This window comes from Bombus flavifrons, chromosome 1 (genome assembly GCF_040668555.2).
Source record: "Bombus flavifrons isolate JBK064 chromosome 1, iyBomFlav1_principal, whole genome shotgun sequence".
In the NCBI taxonomy this organism is placed as follows: domain Eukaryota; kingdom Metazoa; phylum Arthropoda; class Insecta; order Hymenoptera; family Apidae; genus Bombus; species Bombus flavifrons.
The window spans coordinates 21,306,514-21,330,550 of NC_138442.1; the positions used below are offsets into that span (position 1 = coordinate 21,306,514).

At 40.0% G+C, this 24,037-nt stretch overlaps 1 protein-coding gene across 7 annotated transcripts in view; it reads left to right on the plus strand.

Moving 5' to 3' along the window:
• The window catches only part of LOC138181441 (uncharacterized), a 208,517-nt gene that overhangs the window by 25,435 nt on the left and 159,045 nt on the right, over positions 1 to 24,037 (plus strand). The window contains exons 1-2 of one of the 7 annotated variants that reach the window (XM_069116235.1): positions 9,830 to 10,183; positions 13,186 to 13,390. The exons of 1 other annotated variant lie outside the window; for it this stretch is intronic. The gene's annotated coding sequence lies outside the window, so the exon portion shown is untranslated. 5 more of the 7 variants (XM_069116254.1, XM_069116246.1, XM_069116264.1 and 2 more) reach the window with 5 other exon arrangements.

Consider the following 24,037-nt stretch of genomic DNA (forward strand, 5'->3'; position numbering starts at 1 on the left):
CAAAAATTGTTGAAGAAAAACGATATCTGCGTATATTACCAGGAAAAATATGGTGCGGGCTGCTTGCAAGAAGCTTGGATACAGCAGAACAGAAGAACTTTATCGCTTTCGATGTTATCTTTGTTAAATTAGATCAGGTATTTTGTGGTTTTACCCACTCTACCAGGAAAGATAGGGAAAAATCGAGCTTTCGCTTTCTTACCATCTTAAATACTAAAATACAATTTTTTACTTCTGTTCCTCTTATTTTTTGTTCATTATAAAAGTATCTAATAAATACAATTTGGTTCGCGCAATTTCTTTTACTAATAACAAAGTTACCTTCGATACAGGAATTTTGTACACACTGTATTCTGTATGAAAATTAAAAAAAAAAAAAAAAAAAATGAGTTCAAATCGATGAAACTTCGTAGTACAGAATTATTACACGACGAAATTCGTCAGTCAGCAGGTAAATTCCATTTACTCGAAAACGTCACGTTATCGAGCAACTGTCGTTCGCATACCGAATTCACGCGCCGTGTATATGGAAACCTTCGAAGAATCTCTCATTAACCTAACCGATAAACGACGTTTTGACGGTAGTAAAGGGCTCTCTGTGTTTGCTTACGTCACTATACCCACGGGAATTACGTTATCCGCATGTACACCTAATAAATGGCTGATCAGATGAATTAGCGTGCTGCAATAACCGCGTAACAAAGCGCGTTCGCATAACGAAATGTCACAGCATGAATGCGCAGGAGTCGTTAATTAATCAGCCCTCTAGCTTGCCGCGTATTGGCCTGCTTGAATAAATGCCGCAGCATTGGAATCATCTCACCGCTAGGTGATAAATATCTCCGTATTATTCGTTATTCATATAACATGCATATATGCATATAGGGGACGGATTGTGTCGGAAAAGGGAAAATGGAGTCTGGACCAGGACGACCGTGTAGCGATTAATTCGGTATAAATTTACATGTAATAATATTTCCGTTTCACTCCGCGGTATGCAACGGTTTTTACTCTGACACTCGCGTACGAATATTTTTCGAATCACGTTTACAGGGATACCAGTAGAATTTCGCAGTACGATCGAATATCTGTCGTCTGTAGAGAAATTTGTACTTTATTTATAGGTTGTTCTTATCGCGTGATCGACAATTTTCGATCGTTCGTCAGAAATTTACTTTAACAAAGGATCAAGAGCTTATAAAGACGAATGATATTGCACTATGAGCGAATGAATACGATAATGTACTTTTAATCCTCAGCTAATATTTTTCCGTCGTAGCAGATCAATTTTAATTAAACTTCAACAACCAAGTAGATAGGAACTAAAACGATTACAAAAAATTAGGTATCTTTAGGGTCACTAGGAAGTTCTGACGTCTTATTAAATTCACTCCAAATTGCTATTATCGTTTATAACTCGGTGACACCAGCCGAAGATTAATTCGTGTTTAATGATCTATTGCAGAAATGGATACTTGGATAAATAAATGAGCATATCCTGGATATAATTATCTTGGACGACGAGATAATCTGTTTCTCTTAATTGAGAAATTAAATATCGATGAAATGGCAGAATGACAGTGGCGATGTTAGGATATATATTTTACTAATACTACGGTAATAAATCGTAAAAGTTTCGTATTTATGTACAGACATTTTTCATAACCAGTTTAATATTCGGAAGCAATATGGAGGAAGGGATACGCGACTTTCAGGAACCGAGTGTCGCGTAACCACCGAGACGTTCTCGCGAAAAGCTATTTCAATAGCGAAGAAGCGACGTTCCCTTTTGAATCTTACGAGTATCCGTAGAAATCTCGTGATTCCTGTAATTTCTTCGCGAACCTAACCCCGGAGACAAAGAAACGAGGGCAGTGGGCAAGAGGGTTTCCTTTTTCCAGACTTCCAACAAGATTGCGGTTTCAAATACGACTGCCACTCGTTTCACGTGAAATCACCCGAAATTTGTTCTCGTAGCAACTAACTGGTCCATTACTCGAACGTGTAACGCGCATCCTTCGCTTTCAAAATTTAATTCCGATAAAATCTTATTGATAGACTGTGGATAAAAATACGTCTTTATATTTTCATGAACATACGTTGTTACTCCCCGAGGATCACTATAGGCCGTGTTCCTAACCGTCTCCCTTGGTACTACAGTGTCGCAGACAGATCGTCTTACATAACCGTCGAGATATACACAAAATAGCGATAGTTGTCGTCAAGCAGCGAGTTCTAGAAACATCGATTCGCCTTCGGTCCGTTATTTTATCTACACAAAAAAGGTGGCATACGTGATCATAGGCGCGAACGTTCGCGAGACCCGAGCGTGGTGGGGGTAGTCTCCCAGAGAAGGACAAAATCGAAGGGCAGTCAGTGGCAAATGAGGATTCAAACAGAATGCATCGAGAGGTTCAATTACAGTAACAAACTAATTGTACCATCGTTAAATCATTTGTGACGTGTTCATTTTAATTTTAAATATTGTTAAATACACAAGTTTATATTAACCCTGTTAATTCAGTGTGACAATCATTTGAACTACCTCCGTTATTCTAATCGAAACAGAGGAACGACTGATTCGCGGCGTCGATTATCAGAATCGTGGCGAGAATTTACGCCTCTCGCTGTCGCGTTTTCTTCCACAACGGTCCGCCAACGGTCGTAACATATGTAAAGAAATGAAATTTAAATAGAAATCGCGTATTACACACACCGTGTGCACCTTTGTACCTTCGAATTTCCTATAAAAATCCGAAGTCTACGTGGCGATTTATCGTGCGAAGCGCGAACAGTTTCCGAATAGCGAAATTTTGAAGTTTTTAAAATCGAGAGAAGAGAAACGATACGTTGCCGTTTTGATTTCGATATGAACACACAGTGTCTGTTGACGATGACAATAGATTAGCCCGTTTAATTTGTTTTGTATCAGTTTCCAATCAACATAGAACTTTGGTTTACGATGTTGTTCGACACTGAACTAATATTGACGGCGGTGCAACGTTCGCTCGACTGCTGTGCACTTAATTTGCATAATGAAACCGGGTAAAAGGTTTCTCAGAATTAAATAGTCTAGCAATACTGCTTTATTCGATATTCTCGTATCAATTTTATCCTATAATCACGTAATTCGTACGAGGTGCCGATTTCCTTTTTTCTTTTTCGCTTCTTAATTTTATTTTGATTGGAACACGAAATTACGTGTAATTAAATGGGAAGGTGAAATGGTACTTCTTGCGGAATAACGCCGCGGGGCAGGTTCGTGCTGTGACGAGAAAAACACGAAGACAGGAAAACCTTAGAAACGCAGAAAGACGAACGGTTAGGTGGCAAATGGAAGGAAGAGCAGAAAGATGAAATATCTCTCGAGGAAATTAAAATGCCAGTCTGACGCGGAAACAGAAACTCCGGTTACTTATTTATTCCATTATAAAAGCTTGTGGTGTTGGTTGCGCAAAAGTGTCTGTATCAGACAGAACACGCTTTTCTCGTTGGCATCGTTTTAAAAATTCGATCTTTAACGTCTCATTTGGAAATACGATATTAAAAACTATGTTTCCCTTTCTCCTCCTAAAAACGGAACATTCGCGGATGCCGTAAGCGAACCGTTGCTCGAAAATATGTGTTTTGAAAGCAGCTCATGAGTAACCTTAGCTCTGAAAATTTATTCGATCATCGGATTTTTATTAAAATTTCAACTTGATTAAGCGTTCGATGTACGATGATATGGGAATATTTGCAAAGAAACGAGAACATTTTATCTCAATGGAATTGAAATATTACAAACTGTCGACACACATATACACATCCTTGTCTAGTTGTGTCATTACTCTCCGTATTATTAAATTATTCCGTTTTTCGTTCTTCCGTTGTCGTATCGCTGCAGTTCAATTAACGCTTGAATTTTCTTTTTATTTGCTTGATCGTTACCATTCGTGTAAATCCAATTCAATTACTTTCAATAACCAGTTTATTATAAGATATGCGTGCGAATGAATAATTAACGAAAATATACAACTATTATCACGTTATATCTATTGCATATACTTGTTCCTAAAATGACAAAACATACTCCATCGGCTAAAGGCAAGAGTAAACAACTGGCACCGAAAACAATATAAACACGAAGAAATGTTTCAAAAAGAATTGTGTATAGTAAATTTAAGAACAGATACGAGACAAAAACATGCAACGAATCTCTCAGTTCGCGTGCCAATTTGTAGAAAGCTTCTCCGTCGCGTCTCGCAATTTTTTCCGTCCTGTTTGACCATCTGATATCCTACATTTTTACATCTTGACGCCTTATTTGTCGTCGGGAGTTAGCGTCCAGTCGGAGAATGCAACTGAAAAATTGCAGAAACGTCAGCCGCACAAAGCCCCCGGTTATTTTCCGGGGGCAGAAGTAACAGGACAGCCTGTGTCCAACAGTGTAGGGCAAAGAATTGATGAAGGAGAGAGAGAGAGAGAGGTGGGGGTTGGAAAAGGAATTAAAAGTCCTACATATGTCGTTGGTTTGGCGGCACAAAGGGTTAATGAACAGTCAAGGCAATGATCGAGAGAACCAAGCGAACGAACAATAAAAAAGGAAAAGGCTAGAAAGAACGGTAATGGGACATTTCTCGCGAACCTATGAATTCTTTTTGCCCGAATGCTCGACTCCCGCGTTACTCTAGCGTGCAGCTTCATTTCTTTTGCGTCTATTACGTGTCACGGGGTGTGACGCATCGCGTTTTGAAATTCTTTCCGTTTCTGTACGTCGAGCGACCTGGTTTCATTATTTTTTCTTCCGCTTCGTGGCAGGCGAATCCGAACGCGCCTTGAAAAACAGTTCCCCTCCCCCATTTTCCTTCGGTGGAAAAACATATTTCACGCGTTAAACGAATCTCGCGGGCAAAAATATTCGTAGATTTGCAGAAGGAGGAGAATCTCGTTTGCATCGTGCCATTTTTCTCGGCCGCGATAGACGGAACGATGCTTCTCAGACGTATCGCAGATTTTAAATATTCAACGACGCCTGAAACGAATCACGTTGAATTATGTACGATTAGTTTACTCGGAAAACGTTTCTCGGGCTCGCGTTTATTCAACGATACCATCGATAAAACTACATTTTTACGATCAGCGCGAATCGACTCTCTGTCAAATTTCACTAATCATTCTAAAATCGAATTACATCGAGTACGATAGAAGGTTGGTCAAAAAATTGGCCAATAATTCGCTCTTTGATATTTCTCATTTTGGTCAGATCATCCCTGACGCCAGTTAATAGAACGATGAAACGTATAGAGTAGAGTTCTCTTTGCGGAATATATTTATCCGCGCATGTTACACGCATCGATACACCGACAAACTATCGCAGAGCGATGCGGTGTTTTGTAAAAATATGCGACAAAACGGTGAATTTCATCCGACCATTTTATCCATTTTACGTGAACCGAATATTAAAAAATGGGAAAGGAAAAGCCAAAGAATAAAAAAAAAAAAAAACATATACATATATATATAGAGAGAGAAAGAGAGATATCGTTTCGTCGATGGAAATAGGCCCAAAAACGGGAGATGATAAAGGGATTTATCGGAACGTGGATGGTCATGCTCTATCGGTCAGTTGGACGTTTCCGAATCAGTTTTTCGATTGTTTAATCTACTCGAGCCATTTCACTTCGTCCGCTGCAATCTAAAAGCTTGGCAGGGCCACGTCGGTGTTTATTGATTTCCGAAGTCGACTGCCAGAGCTACTCTTATTATTCGAGACAGAACCGATGGTAAATTCGCGAAGAGGGTGTTAACATCGAATACCCTTCCCGATTCTCAATTATCGTCGCTTTGCCCAACTTTCCGTCCGAGTATCTTCGACCAGGGGAACTAAATCCGCCTCTTTCCTTCTCCATCCAGCCGAACTCGCCGTCCGACCTTCATCGCCCGATAAAACTTTAGGGAATTATTTAAATGCCTCGCACTCGATCGACCACTCTCTGTCGAATCCTGCAGAGTAATCGCGAACGATCCCAAACCCCTGCTACGAATTCAATCATGCGACCTCGCCGTTCGAATTACTTCCCGGTAAAGCGAGACGTCCTTCTTCTGCAAGAAACGACGACTCCAGGATACCTAGACCAGTATCTCTGCTGTTAAATGCACGATCGATTTTACGATTTTATTGTATGCATACCTACCCGTTGCTCGTGTTGCTGGGATTAAACTTGTCGATCGGTTTGTTCGTTTTGTCATCGTAAACGAGTGTGCACGAGTGTCTTCGAAGAGGACACGGTTTCAGATATTTCAGATTAATCGAATCGAAGAGATTCGTCGTTGGTCAATAGATAGTTTTCGATGTAGTTTCTACCGCCTTGTTATTTCTTTTGATTTTCCTTAATGCCTCTTAGCCGTTGAACGAAACTTTCGTGTCTTTATATTTCGTGCTAGCGAATAAAGCGATTTAATATTTCTGCTTGCTGCTTTTGCCTTATTTATCTACGAAATTTTTCAATTGCCACTAACATCTTTATAAAATAGACACACTCGACTTCGCAAACGTATAGAATGTACGCGCATCGTAGTACGTAGAAATATACAAAATATCCAGAGCAATGTATGCTGGAAGAACGAGATACGTGAATCTCCATTTTGTATCTTTTTAACAATCTCTTCAATATTTCTGTAATTTTGTTCGAAAAAGTGCGAATTTCCATGAAAATCCGCAATCTGTTATTCGATAAAATTCTCAACTACGAGACTACGAGTTTCTAACAAATAAGAAACGATGCTTCATAGAAAACCGATAACGAGGAAACCACCGAACTTCTGAAACTCTCCGCTATATGTATATATAGCGCGTAAACGCATTTTTCTCGCGTCTATTCGCATTCTCCTTACTTATTTACATTTCGGTACTCGCGATACTTTATTACATACTTATGTCGTTTTTAAAAGGAGCTTAAGCATCGGTATAGTCATTCTCGAAGTTAATGGTGATCTCAGGTGCGGCGATTGTGCGCTGACTCGAAGAGAACGGCGGTTCCAGGTGGGTCGAAGGTACAGCGTCACGTTAATAGGCTCGCCAGTGTAACTATCGTCGTGGTTGTCTTGCCTCGTTAATTGTCGCAGTCGCTTCGCAATTTATACTTTGCAACTGCATCCGGCCGTCGAAGAAGCGGTACTCTCCGCATCGGAACTTTCGTCCAGGAAACGGATACGCCAAGGTTAGTAGCCGCTGTCGCGCGGAGAAAGCGTGATCTTGATTTCTTGAAAGGGAAACCGGTCCGGAGGTTCCCGATTTAATTAACCGAGTCGCTTATCTAAGCGACTGCAACTTTTTACGCGTTCGAGTCCATCGTCTGTACGGCGAAGTTCGAGTTGAATTTTGTATCAAGGTCCTGTGTTACGACAGAAATTGTTGAATAAATTTCTTTGGCTTTATTACGGGTTACTGTTTCGACCACGCGGTAGATTTTATCCGAATATCCGCTCCGAGTCCTTATCGATGTTCCATTAAGAATCAAATTTATGTTTAGCTTTATCGCGAATTGAAACGAGTTTGGTAAACAGTAGCCGAAATTCAGATAAGCTACAAAACGAGTAGGCATATTTTTGAAGGATTTTACCGTGGATGGTTAATTTGAAATGGTAGATTTTCTGCTTACTTTTTCCTGCATATATTCCGTTATTTTCTACTTCAATCTCAGAGTCTTGTGCTAAAATGTACGTTAATTAAGATACGGTCTTGCTTTTAGGACTCGTCGTAGACTCGTTCGTAGACAAAAGACTCGTAAAATGCAGAAACGTAACATAGTCCAGACTTAATTCAAATCATTGGTTTTACAGTTACGAACCTTCTACGCTATTCTGCTGTTGAAAGTACTCAAGTTTCCAGATAAGTTTTATAGTAAGAACCGAAGTAACCGAGATAATCTTTCGCGAGGTTTCCCCGCGAGTAGTCACAGCGTAGATCATAGATCGCAAATTTCGCAAAAATGTTGCAACGAGTCGTGTAGAAGTATGCGCATAACGAGGCGTTACACTTGAATTTCAAATCAAACGAGACAAAAACGATAATAAAAATGTAAAACATGAAACGTTGAAATACCGTTCGAGGAATTACAAACACTTCGAACAATCTGCATCTTCACATTTTCTATTTTTTGATTAATTTTAAAAGTCGTGCTAGATCGTTCGTGAATCTACGTTCGAATACGATTTCCAAAGAGCATTCCGCTAAGAATCCAACCGACGTAATGCCACGCGAGGTAGATTCCAGCGAAGGTACGGTATTTCAGGTCATCTCGCAACAAGAATGTTGTTGCATCGGAAAAAGGAGCCTACTTCCTTTGGCGAATCGCAATTGTGCAAACGAAATTAACGGCAAAGGTCGCCTTCGCGTTTTCTACGAACACGCTTATTTGTACCGCCTTAACGACCATTAATTACGAACGATCGTGTAACGAGCTCCTTGTCGGAATTTATTAATTCGCGTTTTAAGCGACCTTAAGAAACATACGTGGATAAACGTTGTTGGAATCGACGTGCGTCGAACGCAACATATTTGTCGAATGCTTAGAATTCTTCGAATCGTTCGTTCCACGCATGTCTATCAATCGATAGATTCAGAATGTTGCCAGGATTGTTTCGCAAATCGTAAATTACGCTATGGCAATCAGCTAGCGTTGTATATCTGATACGCTTAACGATCGGTCGTTTGGTTCATCTACGTGTGCCTTCGTTCGTTATCAACGGCAAAATCAATATTTTCAAACGTAACAATTCGGTTGCCTTGTGAAATCGTCTGTTCGTTTCAACGAAATAAATACGATCACGGTGTCCTGACAAGGAGAGGTTCGTCGTAGAACAAACTTGAAATTAGAAATACCGATGGAAGAGGGAACGCGCGATAAATATTTTCGTAAGATGAAATTTTGAGAACCTCGATATATCATATTGGTTTTCTAATTCCTATTCAATGGTGGCTTCGAAACCAGTCCAATAAATTTCTTCACGATTTTCGCTAGACGTTACGAACGTACGTAAAACGTGATCGTCATTATTAGCATTATATACTGGAAAATGGAATGCTAGGATTCTACGAGAAGAGCGCATGCTTGGGTCGGCTATTTAGTTCAAATTTTGCACATAGTTAGTACATACCATGTGCGATAGCACACGTGTGAACGCACGGACGGGCAATTCGAAATTTTGCCAGCAAGTCATGGTCGAGGAAGGAAGTTTATCGCGCATTCGCTACGATATACGTAGAGATACACGCGACAAGCAAACCGTACAATCAATCGATTGATAAAAAAAATGTTAATAATCCTCGTTTACCTTACTCTCCACTTTGCCACCATAAATGAAAAACAGAGGACCTTAGGCGTTACGATTTTCTGTCGCACACACGTCACCCACACGAAACGAATCAACGACCAGAATTGCACGCGCAACCTTCGCAATCGCGAAGATCATCGCGTCACCGTTAAAACCGGCAATTATTCCCCGATACAAATTTTACGCGTGCATGAAGCAACAGCGGCAGCCAAGCCTCCGCGGAATCATTCACGGTAACCTCTCACTCTCTCCCTCTCCCACGCGTGTTCGTGGCATGGGACCGTAACGGTGGAACGGAGAAAGGAGAAAATCGTGAAAATCTCGCGCGAGTGAAACAGAGACGGACGTACGTGCGGGGCAGAAGGTGCGTCCGAGAAAGAGTGGAAGGTACGATCGGGAACGGCGATCCTTTCTTTCTCCTCTCCTTCTCCCTCTGTCTTCTGGTTTCTCTCTCGTCGGTTCACCTGAGAATCGGGGAATGTCCTCGTGGCGAGAGCAGTCGTCAGTGTCTCGGTAGACCTCCATCTGGAGCCAAGCTCTGTACAGGAAACGATCGACCGTGTTCGTTCGCGTGTCATTCAGTGTCACGTGTGACGTTGAACGGACGCTTGTCGGATACTGAAACGGAAACACGGTGCCGATGACACTGGGAATCCCGAAGGTAGACGAGAAATCACGGTGATCGTAGCCTCCGTCGCCGTCTGCGACGTCTTCCGGTCCCGCGTGTTTCCGATTCGATTTGCCTGCACGGCGATTCGATTGCCTCGCGCCGCCAACGTTTCACCGTAGTCCGGAAATCTTGCCACGAGAAACATCTTGCCAGTGGTATGTGCGACGCGAAGATTTAGAGGAACGGCGTCGAAATGTAAATAGCTGTAATGAGAGAATTCCGGCAGCGCAGCTTCGATCGTGCGACTCACGCGGAGCGCGACTTGTGATTTTTGAAGAGGAGTTTGGATAGGTGATTGTTGGAAAAGTGGTATTAATCGGATAGTTCGTGCGGTGATTTGTTTTTTTCCTTTTTCTTTTATTTTTCGAGGAGGTTGTTTTTTCAAATTGCCGGACAGATAAATATCTTTATTGGCGCGTGTATGCGCGTGCGTGCGCGTACGTGCGCGTGTATGTTCAAGTACGATCGACGTCTATGCTACGACGTTCTACGATTCTTGTCTTTGCAATTAAAAATGATATTGCATCTTGGAGGAGTTTAAACATATAGTACACACGTAAGATCGACGGCCTTGATATCCATCGTATGCTTTTCATTAGTATGAAATCGGTATATGTAAACGTGGCGTAAAATCATGGGTATATTCCAAATTTACTTCCTCTTTGAGAACAAAGACTCTATAAAGACTCGCTTAAAAAATTTATTTCGTTCGACGCGTAACATCGTGCCAACTGTTCCATCCTTTGTGCAATCGTAAATTTTCTATCGTTCTACACTTCGCGTAACCATAAATTCCCCATCGTTATTGTAAAACGTAAACCGAAGCACGTAAACCACCTGTTCTTCGACGCTTTTCTCGATGATCTTTCGAGCAACTTTAAACCAACGGCGATTAAACGGCGAGAAAGACGCGCGATGCTAAACGTAGGCCGTCACGACCAATTGATGACGGGCATTGTGCCGCTAATAGTCAGTTCGTTGGATGTTAAACGAGGCATAACTCTTTCCCCGTTATCCCGATGACACTGCATCAACACCACGGACTCAGCCGTTGGATCGCAGCGTAACGCGACCACGAAGGAAATTGTTCGAAATGACGGTGGGCTGAAAACCTCGACCGCGGTTCGCGATTTGCGTGCAATTTAATCGAACGATTCAACTGAATTAGACGCGCCGGATGATCGTTGCGGGGGCGCGATGTACGTAGCTGTAATCGGCGGGAAATAATTTGTTTGGTCAAGCACCAGTTACGCGAAATCTGATTGGCTGCAGATGATCGATTAGTTTACAGGCCACACGGAGGAATTAGGCTGGTTATCGTTGCTAATCGTTCGACCGTGATTTCCATCGTGCGGTTCAATGGAAGGCGAACGATGCTGCTTGGCAAAAATTGACCACGTTGTTTGATCGTGTAAAACGAATATTTTATCGCCACAGATGAAATCTTCGCAATTAAATCCGTTTAAATCAGTGTTTAACCGTTGGGTAATCGATCGATGTTGTTTCGCTTGTCTGCTGATCGTGTCTTCAATTACGCCTCGTATCGCAACACGATGTTGCGAATTTTATTCCGGTGCAATCGGCGTTGATTTTTTCTTTAGTAACCAATTATGGTAATTTCCGATAAAATCATACTCGAAGTAATTGTAATACACGAAACGTACACGAAGCATATTACATCGATACGTATAAAGATTAAAATTTCGAATAAATCGTTCGTTCGGATTACGATACGGTAAAACATGCTCCGGCGCGGGAAACTGACGCGGTTTTCTTCGATAAATCCGAGAAACGTTGTGCAAGAACATTCGCGCCAGTTGTTCGTTTCCAGTTCGAGTCGCTGGCTACCAGTTTTCGCGCTCACCTTTAAGATCTGGGCCAGCAAAAATCGGGGACTTTGTCGGCTCACGACAGGAGTGGCTGCACGATGTTACACGACATAACGTGTCGCGAGAAGCACGAAAGAGGCGGAAATCTTCGTGGGATGCAGGAGACTCCGATTCCTCTTTGATACTAGGATTTCCCCTCCGTTTGCAAATCCACTCTTGCGTACGGTTTAAATCCGCGGAAATCTTCTGCGGCAATTCCTTCCGGGGCAAGGGACAACACGTTCCGATCGTGCGATTTTAGGTTTCTCTCGTGATATCGAGGTATCCGATCATCTTAAAATAGGATATTTTTCTCAAGTTTAATTGCATTTTATTTGTATATTCTTACTTCGTTTCACGTAGATTGCGTAATACGTTACGAATTTTACGTTACTCTTATTTCTTCTTATGCAAATTATATGATATTTCATCGTGATATATACGCTCTGAATCCACAATCCTAGGATACCGAAGCTTCTTCTTCTGGTCATTGAATTTTTCAAAGTATTATTTCAAAGAATTATTTTCTATTCTATAGATTTTCTATTTTCAAAGTTTCGTTAAACTCTACTTGTTTACCCCATCGTGAACCTTCCGTACCTTTTTATGGAAAATATACTATATCACGGGATAAATAATTGAGAATTTCAATCTCGAAGCTTCTTCTGGTCACTCTTTTTCGACGTATCCAAGTTCGTTTGTATTCTGCAAATATATCTTGAAAATTATCTCGAATTCTATTTGTTCTCTTCTATATGCGTAGTTTTACGTAATCTTTTATATACCATTTTTGATGTAAAATGCAATACATCAAAATATCATGAAAATGTGATACAATACACATTTCCATGTACAGTTATCGTACAGCTTATTATTGTACTACTATACAACGATACGTAACGTTAAAAATACTCCATACTCACGACTTTTCGAACGACTATTCGTAGAAAATACACAAAAACATTATAGGCGTATCGTATTACAGAAAACACGACGCTACGTGCGTTCTAACTGAATTTTGACGGCGCGTTAACCCAGGCGCGTCCCCTAGAGGTCATTTCGATCATCGATTCCACAGCGTTAGATCATTTGTTGTCAGTCGTCGCGTGTTCTCGAAAACGTTTCTGCGTCAGCGCCTTACTTTCTAACACGAAACGTCGAAATGTTTCCAAATCGTCGCACGAATATCCTATGACCTCGAGCGTCTTTGTTCGCTCGTTGGAATCGCGTACGCCTCGATCGAAGCTTCCAGTCGCGTGTCAACCGCGTTTGCCAGCGAATCTTTCGAACCGTTCCGTGTTTTCAGTGTGTCGTTTCGGTGTGTTCCAGCTGAAAGAAGTGTTGCACGAAGTCGACAAATTTTAAGTAGCATTTCCAGTGCCGCAGGTGCAAAACAATCTTATGTGTTACATGCTGTGCAAGCGAAACAGTTGAGAGAAAGAGAGAGAGAGAGAGAAAGAGAGAGAGTGAGTGAGAAGAAAGAAGCGGAGGAGAACGCCGGGGGAGGAACTCCTTTAGCCAGCTCGAAGAAACGGTGAGTCAAACAGCATGATAAAGTTTAATGGCTCTTGCAACCGGAACTTTTGATGCACGACCGTACTGCAAGTGCTGTTATAGTTTTCGAGATGGTAGTTTCGTGACGTCACCGAATCCTTTATCGTCCATCAGTTTCGTTATCGTGATTAGACTGCGGATTTTTATGCAAATCTGTGTGTTCGAGAATATTATTAAAAGGGTAAACGCTCGGCAGGAAACTGTTTTATCTATCGTGTATTATACACCGCTATGCTCTGTGGATATTTTATATATTTATCATGTTATATACAATTTTGTATTTTCAAATTTCCTATAAATGTATAAAAATCCGTGGTGGATTAAATCATGATGGATGGTTGACGAACGAGCTACACCGGTCAGTTTCGTATCGTGAAAAAGTTTTAGCTTTACCGTCACCGTATAGCGGATTTAAGTTTTAAAACGGAATATACGCTGGGACCTCCTATAACGCGCAAGTTTATTTTTACGTTTCGCGTTATATACGAATTCCGGGTTATAGGCCATAACGCGGATATCGAAATAAATTCTTTGAATTAACGTAACTAATGCTGTATAGAAACAACTGTCGCACGTAATACATAATTGATTCTATCTCTTTCGTTACAGTGTCTGTTCGTATTAACATACATTGGAATATGTAATTACGTATAATAATTCGTTCTCGATAATAATAATCGCGTAGAAATAATTCGTTCGAAATACCAAGTTTAATGGGAAGAATAGAATATAAAAAATGATATGAAAATAATGAAAATAGCAAAGTCCAAAGTAAAGTTACCGTTGAATAATACAAAAATTACGAAATCAATTAATTTTATTTAACTTTCGTATACTGTACGTGCTAAACTATGGACAAACTTTTCTTAATGAAAAGCACACGAAACTGAAAACAAATGTTTCTACGTTAAATAAACTCTCTAATACATCCGTTTTTCCGTAGAATCTTAATTTTACTGTTCATTCGTTATGACAGAAATATATTCTTTAGGATCAATCCGGATAGAGTCGATTAGTTTGAATTTCATATCATTCGAATGACTAAATTGACCAGTTATAAGTAGGTAATTGTAAGTATAAGTTTTTCTCGATAATCGAAAACGATAAGCAGTCGAGCAGACAAGCGACAAGTAATTAAATAAGCGGAGAATTATTCCTGTTCGCTGGAAAGTAACTTTCTGCGGCAGTGGAACTGTATTTGATAATTTTGATATACGAACCGTACGAGGTGGAAAATTAATAAGGGGCTCTGGAAACCTGGTGATATATAATACGTGGAGTTTCGTTTCGTTTCGAAGTAGCTTGACGGAAATTTACAAACGTAATTACGTTTTGCAACTTTATTTAATTCGCTCGTACGTTTGAATCATTTTTAACATATTATCCATAACAGGAGAAATTGAATTTCACGTTTGGTTCGTTAATACCAGAAGAATGCCAGAAGAAAGTAAGCTGTATTTTCTTATATAAGGTTCGTTAATTTATTTTAATATTTCACTTGCAGTTAGTCACAGGTTACTCGCCAAACACGTTTCGCTTATTCCTCCTGTAGGACTAGTTTACAATCTAACGCTTGTTCCAAAATGTTGTCGGAAATATTGAAATTTTTACGCTTTTCCTCGCCAACAAGTTATTGCTTCCATCACGTAAAGGTACTCTCGGGAGCTATGCAGTTTCCGTTGAAATTATGATTTCATATAGTATCCGTAATAGTAGGAATATTTCAAATGTATAAAGTTACTCTTCCTTGATACTGCTTCTTGCATGTGTACGTTGAAACAACACCGGCTCGTCGCGTAACAAGAAAGAAGATGGTTCCTTTTGTCAAGCTAAAGCGACGCGACACGATAAATTTTCATTGGGTGGTGTCCCCGTTCTCGAAGAATAAATCTGAGAAACAAATGAACGCACGTGTTTGCACATATGTATGCGCTCGCATGAAATCCTATATGATAAAAGTTAGCTGTCAGTCGTAGCAACAAGTATTAATAGTATTTATTTCATTTAGAATTTTATTTCCTTATAGACTAAGAGTTGAAAGATCTTTTTACTAAACGTTTCAGAGTTACAATATTACTCGTTCTATTGGGCTGGCAACTAAGTGATTACGGATTTACCACCTAATGACAAAATCCGCAATCACTTACTTTCCAAACCAACAATTGACAACGTTCTAAAGTTACATAATACGCATAATAAAATAAGAAAGAAAATACGAAGCGAAGGTTTATCCGCATTTAAAACTTGGTTAACATTATCGTGTACAATTTCTTGCCATTTTGATAACAGTTTGCCATTTTGATGTTCGTAAAACGATTTTCATAAATCACGCGTTTTCTATGAAAACGAACGAACAAAATTCACTTAACCCGATACTTATTTACTCAAACCATAACCGAGAGAAGTCTCTGTAATAAAAGACACTCGAACGTACGAACTGCATTTATTTCCGTTTTCATTTCCACCGAAGAAGTGGATTGCATACTGAGAGAAACCTTGTACAGAGATGCTTCGCGTTAGCATAATTAATCCACATTTTTACCGCTAAAGTTCTCAAGTACCCTTCGCAATTTAAAAACCTGATCCAAACAAATCTTTGTCCGAGCCCTATTTTTCAGTCGTGTTCGCTAAAATATGAATCTGCATAAATATCCGTATTTTAGTAGCGACGAGCAGGAAAAAATTGTGTATGTCGAGTGGGTGCTGAGGCGAAAAGTTTGAACAAGCAACTGAAAAATGTGATAGTAGATCGATCGGTTACAATCGTACTTTTCTAGAGAGCGATCCCGGTTTACTTGGCATTTTTGCCAACACATCAAAAAGTTAGAACCCAAGCTGAAACGCGTTTCGCTCTAATTTGAATATTTTTTATGTATTTCCACGTGTTACGCGTATTCCGCGCAGCTTCGCGTTTCCAAACTTTCCTTCGAATATATCAAAATCGAATGAAACGTAGAATCCAGATAGAAATTTCTTTTACTCTTCTTTCGATATTTCATGTATCTTCGTATATTACTCGTATGCCGCGCAGCTTCCTTTCTCCAATTGTTAGATTTCCCGTGAATGCATAAAAATTCACGGTCTAATCATGACGAATACACACCGGAAGCAGGATACGGGGCGCGAATCGACGAGGCCAGATGCCAATGAACGAATTTACCGAACATTTGCCTGCTAATTCACCTATGCAAGCCGTGTAATCCGGTTATGTTGTTGAAACCGCAGGAATGTGCGGCTACGTACCTGTGCGGCTAATAGTACCTCTCCTATCCTACGTGTTTATACACGCGTGCACGCGTCTATGCGTATGTGTATACGGCCAAGTTTCGTACGTACGTCAGTCACGTGGCCGGTATGCGCGGCTCGACCACGGACAAAAGGGTGAGAAAGAAAGGAACTGGGTCAATGTGATTTCGCGAACTCTTTCCCTAGGCGCGATCGCAATTTAACTTCTACGACCGCGTGCTCTATGCTGTTCGTTGTGTTTTACGAACCATCGTTACCCCATTTCGAGCTCTTCTGCTCGACGCGACGTTTACGCGAAAACAAGCCCTTTAATCGGTTTAACTCGAACGATTTTGAGCAACAAACAAATTGGTGGGATTTATCGCGTTTAATTAATACAAGCGTTCTCGCCTTCCGTTTGTTTCCAGTTGAATATTTGATACCGGCAATGATTTTTATTCTTCTAGTTTGATCACTTTCACTCGGTGGCAATATTTTGCCCCTTGTTTCAGCGACGCTCGGCAAATGGATCGACGTACACGCTGGAAGAACTTGAATTCCAACTGGTCTCGATATCGTCTTTCTTCGCGGATAGAACGTGTCCTGCCTACGCGAAATCATATCGAACGGGTTAGATTAGTGCGAACAGGAACAGTCATATAACGTTACCTTCTATTTACGTAAAAGAGGAAAACGACGAAAGCGAGCTGGAACTTCATTGCAACTGGTTGATGGTCAGTTGCAAGAAAATCTCAACTTTGTATGTACAAGCTTTATTGTATGTATTATACGTAGAAAGTGGTGTATATGAAAAAATGGTGTATAGGATAAAAGCGTATGCGAAGATTGGCTACTGCAATTGTATATCCTGCAGAAACAAAGAAAATTCTTGCTCCTTTCTAATCCATTCTTGTGTAATTGCTATATTTTTCACTTTTCCATAACGACGATCGCAAGTTAGTCTTACTCCTCGTGACTTCTGACAATACTTACGATTCGAACGATAAAAGAATAAATAGGAACACAACGATATAATCAATTTATTTAATTTATGCTCCATACAGGATGGAAGATATTGTAGGAGGTTAAATGATGAGATTACTGGTAGATAAAATCGTTATTATATTTGAAATCGTCGATACAATGTACTAGTCGCGAAACGGTGTGTGTAACGTCGTTTGGTCGTTGTTTATAATAATCCGTTTGCGATCGCGTCCGTTTATTTATAGTAGTCAGGGGGAAGTGGGAAGATTCAAATTTGTCTTTGTTTTACGGTTACATGTAGCGGCGACGTTGTTTTGCTCGGAGTTTGTTTATTTTTACATTATACGTAACTTAACGAACTTCATACTCCGAAGCAAAACAACAACATGATTTGAATCGAATTCTAACTCATGTGTCGCTACAATATGATTATTACGATCGGAAGAAATTTTGTGTAACACGAATCAAGCGAAACGATCGTTTTCGCGTTTGTCGTGTAACGATTTAAATTTATTCAGTACGTAATCGTTGCAGGATACTTTATGTTAGAATTTAATCTTGAAATTAAGATTAATAAACTGTGGAAGACACAATGTGTGTATTGAAACAATACTATATGATTTTTATTAAACAAAGTTACAAGTAAAAATACAAGTAAGCGTTATGAATGTTGACAGTTGGCTAGTTGTTCGCAGACTGACTTGCTTAGTGACCCATGGCCCTTAAAAAGGTTTAGAACCCCACTCTGTATGCAGTAATGAGTGTGACCTGTGTGGGTGTCTGTGTGGCGTCACATGTGCTACAGAACCTTCTAGTAGCTTCTCGACGTGCCCATCGAGAATGTTCCATCCATATCCTTAAGCTTCTTCCGCCAAATTCTCGAAAGAGCATGCACGTGCTAGCCGCCATGGTACATCTCACGAACGCGCACTAGTGGCGATAGCGTTGGACAATGAAGGGAAGAATCCATGCGATCAACCACCTTATCTGCATGCGATTGATATCGTTGTATTCCAACACTTTAATAGAGAAAATACCTGGAATATCGTTAGCGAACGTAACTTCAAATTAACCGAACTTAATACTGCCGATCGTGATTCAGCCGATGACTATCGCGATTTACATCGGTTACGCGGATGAATTAAATTTTCATTCAAGGGGTGAAAATCGTGAATGGGGTGGTCCGAGGTAGGAAAAAATCGGGAATAGGGTGCAACGAAATGCCATGGCTCGACTCGATTATCGATTCCGCATTCCCTCGAACTCTCCGTTACGTGTCCCGCAATCGAATTGGCCGGTTTGCCGGGGCTTGCCGAACGTTTGCCCGCCAATTTACTTAGGCACGACGTGCGTGAACCTGCGACAACCTCGTTAACGTTATCGGGTACACGGTAACGTGCAAATGCGCCGCGATTATCGCCGAGTGCAAATTGCGCAGCTTAGCCTATGCCCGAGGTTCAAATTTTCCCGTTTCATATTCTCGATGTAACAGGTTCCGTGAAATTAAGAAAGAATTCGGAATTGGCTTTATACGATAGTTTCTTTGGTATCGATTCAGAAAGTTGGAAGGTTTTTGTGAAATATAAGATCTTGGTAATAACATCAGCGTTTACAGTATACAGAGGATTTCCGTTTTACGATATTTTAAGGGAAAATATTTTCGTTCTATAGATTATATTTTATTTAAATCGGATGCAGAGAATCTAAAGTTTGACGTTGAATGGCTGACGGTTTATTTACGTTTCCACGTGTATCGCGATAAATTATTATTTTTGAGTTAATAATATATCAAGCGCGAGATTATTTATCGTACTATATATTCCTGTTGATAAACGTTTTTGAATAATATTTTAACGAGTAATTAAACGAGGCTCCATATATATATTAATTATTTGAGTTGAATAATTAAAAGGGTACGAAAAATACTTCTGCGATTCGTTGTATCAGATTACGCACAGTAGAAGCGACTCGTCGTTTGGTAGGGTCCGTTTCCAGGAATTTATGAAATATGTTACTTTCTCAGACAGACAAAAGTTGGCGAACTGTCGGGATAACTTCATCCCATAAGGACAGAGTACGTGTGAGTTTAGGTACGAAAATGGAAAGCAAACGTCATGGCAAGTAACATAATTTAAAAGAAGAGTCAGAGAGAAAAAAGAAGAAGGTAGTGGAAGAGAAAGCTTAGAACGGACGGTACATTGAGCGTTGGATGGTCAGAAATTGATCATCGAACGTCTAACTCTATCGCGAATTGCTCGCTAGAATCGCATTAGTGTTCGCTATCGTGTTAAGAGCTTTTCGCTAAGCGAGAATAGGGGAGAAAGTCTTTCTGACTTTATCCTTTTGGAAGTTTCGAAAAGCATATGCGTCATCTAATTCCAAGACACTTGCCAGCCGCGGAGTAATCGTCGAGTGAAATCTCGAGTGGAAGTGAAATCATAGTAACGTAATCAATCATATGGTGATTAATTAAGTCGCCTAGTTTATCATTAAGATTTGTAGTTCCTGTTAGGTTTCCCTGCGCGACGCAGAAACCATTTCGAATATCATGTTGATTTCCAATTGATATCAACGTAGCGACGTGTCAACGATTATAGCAATTAGCTAGCATTTTATCGCGAATTCCGGAATATTATTTAACGGGACATAAATATCAGAGGTTTGTGGGTCGAGTTTCGAGCAACAGTCCGGCACGATTGTTAATTTCCGGCTTGAACGTCGTATCGCGATTATCCTTGGGTGCAAATTGCACCCAATCTCTTGATACCTCGAAACGGACTTTAGAGTTCTCTGACGTCTTAATGGCCTTGGCTGGCGCTCGTAGCTTCGCTACAGATTTAAACAACCTCCCTTTGGGAACGAAGTTAACTTCTAGTTTAACTGCGGTCGCGAATCTCGTGTTTTGTTTTCTTCGCGGCCGGAACTTCGTTGGACTAGGTCCGAACGAAATTAAGAGAACGCTCACGACTTTGCAGCGTGGTGACCAGCGGATCGAGTAGCTTAACTTTAAATCATGAACGTAAAATCATGTTCGATCTCGCGTTTTGTAATAACACGGAGTCGAACTGTGGAATTGTACATTACGGATAGTTGAATATTTGTCAAGTCTGAATCACAAGCATTTTGATTTTTAAACAATTTGTTATGGCAAATCGAAAAATCTTTCTTTCTTTTCAAATCGTTCAATTTTGCTAACTAATTGTTTCTTTTAAGTCACCTTATCGATACGCAGTGGGGAATTATATAGCTAATAGAAGCATGAATTAATAATCGTAAAATACAATGGTATCTCTATTTAAAAAATTGAAATCTACTATGCTAAATCAAAAATACTGAATACGAAATCCGATCATACCCGAGATAAATAAATTCGATATTTGAATTGGCAAACGACTTATGATTCACCATATAGCACAGTACAGTACGTATCTCGTTGTAATATCCAGTGGAAGGATAATAAGTTGAGAATAATATTGCAGAGATAAAAAGGTGGGAAGTAATTTTCTTTGAGCGAAAAAAGCTTACCTATGTAATTAAACGATTTAACACTTAACCGATAGAGATGGAACGGTGTATAATAATATTTAAATATAATTTACGCGACATTCGTACGACAATAATTAGCGCAGAAGCGAAACATTGTGAAATTAGATCGCAATTCGCTTAGCAACGAAATACCGGTATTTATGTCGCTGTGCATATTGCATCGCGTGCTTTTCCCTGCATCGATGTAATAAATTGAATCTCGATTCCGATTGTTTGCCCAGTTGTTAAATATTTACAAAGCCCCGACGCGCGTACTGTGTATGTTTTTTCCTGCAATTTGTTCCCAAGCAAACAGAATCGGCGAGCGTACGTTCATCAAAATTGCATAAATTTTATCGCAACTGACTAACCAGTGTACCGTCGTTTTTTTTACAAATTATCAACGTATCGACAACCGTAATCTTCGATTCGACATATTCGTTGCATAGAAATGTAAAAAAGCGAAGGGTTGTATCGATCGCCGTTATTTGGGAACATTTCGTTAATTTCGCAATATCGCGGTTACTCTTGTCAGATACTTGATTTCGATATTCGTTGAACGGTGATCGATTTGACGTGTGAATTTATATTGCATCTCGTTTGCAATGGGTAGATCTGTAGGGCTGAATTGGTTCAAATAAGTTGCTCGATAGAGTGGATTGCCAGTTGTTCAAATATCGATTATTGGATGTTTGATTCGATTAAATGTCGAGTGCTGGTTCGATTACTCCCAATTATTTATACGATAAACTGTCCTGTCTGCGCTATCGTTAACTTATTCCTCGCTAGGTTAACCTTAAGATTTTATCAACCAATAAATCTAACGCTAAGTTTCATTAATCTCGTATCAAATGTCGAGTGAACATTAGGATATTAAAGTTTCATCCACGTTCTGCACATTCAAGTTCTGTTAACCGTCAGTCAATCTCTTCGACGTAATACAATAATTTCTCTAGTTGAACATTTCTCACTTTCGTACGTGTTTTATTTCTCTTACAAATGAATTACGTATATCGTATTTCTATTCGTAAGAACTGAAATCGCCTTAGCCAAGATGGATCTATTTTTATTAACTTGGTATTCCGCGATTATAAAAAATCATAGTGAAGACAGCATTCGGTTAACGCGCGAGGAAAGATTTATATGAAATTGTCCGGCCAATTAACGTTTCGCTAGTCACGAATCGCGAAGGATTTTACTCACGAATCGCAGAACATGTCCTCGGAGTTGGATCAGAATTCCCGTAATCTCAGCATCCTTATTTGCATACCGTCTTATGTCAGCCAATCTGGCGCAACAAATACTATAATTCTCGTTACCGCGATACTCGTCCCATTTCCAACACCGCAAGTGCGACAGCAAACAGTTTGAAACGGAACCAGTTGAAACGACCGAGGAAGTGGAGGTCGTGCGTTAAACCGCGAAACGTCGCGGAATAATTGTCATTGCGGTTTCGCGCTTGTCATCGAACCCGTCATTATATCGCGTTCCACGTTGTTTCGCGGGCACAGCGGATCCTGTCATTTTCTCCATGCCATCGTCGCCCCTTTCCACTCTTTTCTCTGCCCCTTCTGATTTATCCTTCGTCACGTCCATTATCGTTCCTCGCGACTCGTCTTTAATAAAGCGACACCAGAAGGGTTCTCGAGGTTCGAGCATAAATTTTCGAGCCATTCCTAAATGTAGAACGTTATTTCCCCGCTCTGCAATCTATTCGAGGACGCAGATGCTGTCCATTTCTAACGGAAACCCTATTTCCTCCACTTTTAAGTCGATACGGAACTTCTGTGTTTCCTTGTAATATATATAGGGTCAGTGAAGAGCTCGTCGTATTTGTCGACTAAACGTTAAAGAGGAAATATCGTAGTGGCGCTAGAAGGCGGAAGAAGTACGAAGAATAAGGGTTTCCGAGGACTACGAGAAATATTACCGTAAGGAAGTAAATAAGTCACAATTATATCGTTATCATTGTCAATCACAGCGTGATTTTTTTTTTAATATTCTGGGCTTATAAAATTTGTTTAGAGTAGATTGGTCTTTTAGTCGAAAGGTACTAAAGTCTAATCGAATTTTAACGAAAAGATAGTTATACTTTTCTTTATTTTGAATTAATTAATAGACGAATGAATGAATGCTTTAGGTGAAAAATAAAGTTCGAAAATTGACGATTATTTTCATCAAAGAAAACACCCCACCGAGCGAGTTGAACATTTTTTGTCGAGCGTTTAAAGTAGCTTTTGTCAACGTTTTTTGGACGGAAGCGGCGATTCGTTTGAATATTCAAAGAACCTTTTAAAAATGCTGTAAAATTCACCGATCCGTTATAAATTGAAATTTTGAGCAAAATCGTCGCGAACGAAAAAGAAGCAACCGTACCGAACGCTTCTCAAATATGTTAAATAATACAATGGACGAAGTAATTAAAAAACTGACCATTTTATTTCTGCACGGGAAAATCAATCGCAAAGTTCCACGATAAATTCCAGTCGATTTTCATGATAATCGATTCCACGTCGGCGTGTTGATCGCTTAAAAATTCCCGCTTGACTATGGTCAGATTATTCAAACGATGTTACGTCGAAGTCTTTTCAAAAGTAATCACAATCATAGCGACTTCTATGTTTATCCAGACGATTAATATCTGGTCGATTAATCGAATAATGGTATCGTCGATTTTAATTCGTACTTTCAATATCATTGCGTCGCGTCGGGTTTGCTGGAAGAGCGACACGTAAAAATAAATTTCTCAGGAAAGAAGATTTGAAACGGAAAACTCCAAGTAAGAAATTATCGACGATTCAACTATTTAGCAGTGAAGGAATCGTCTTTCTCTTACGATATTATTGAGATATGTATAATTTTATGTGCTAGACTAGATTGACCGCGTAGTAGT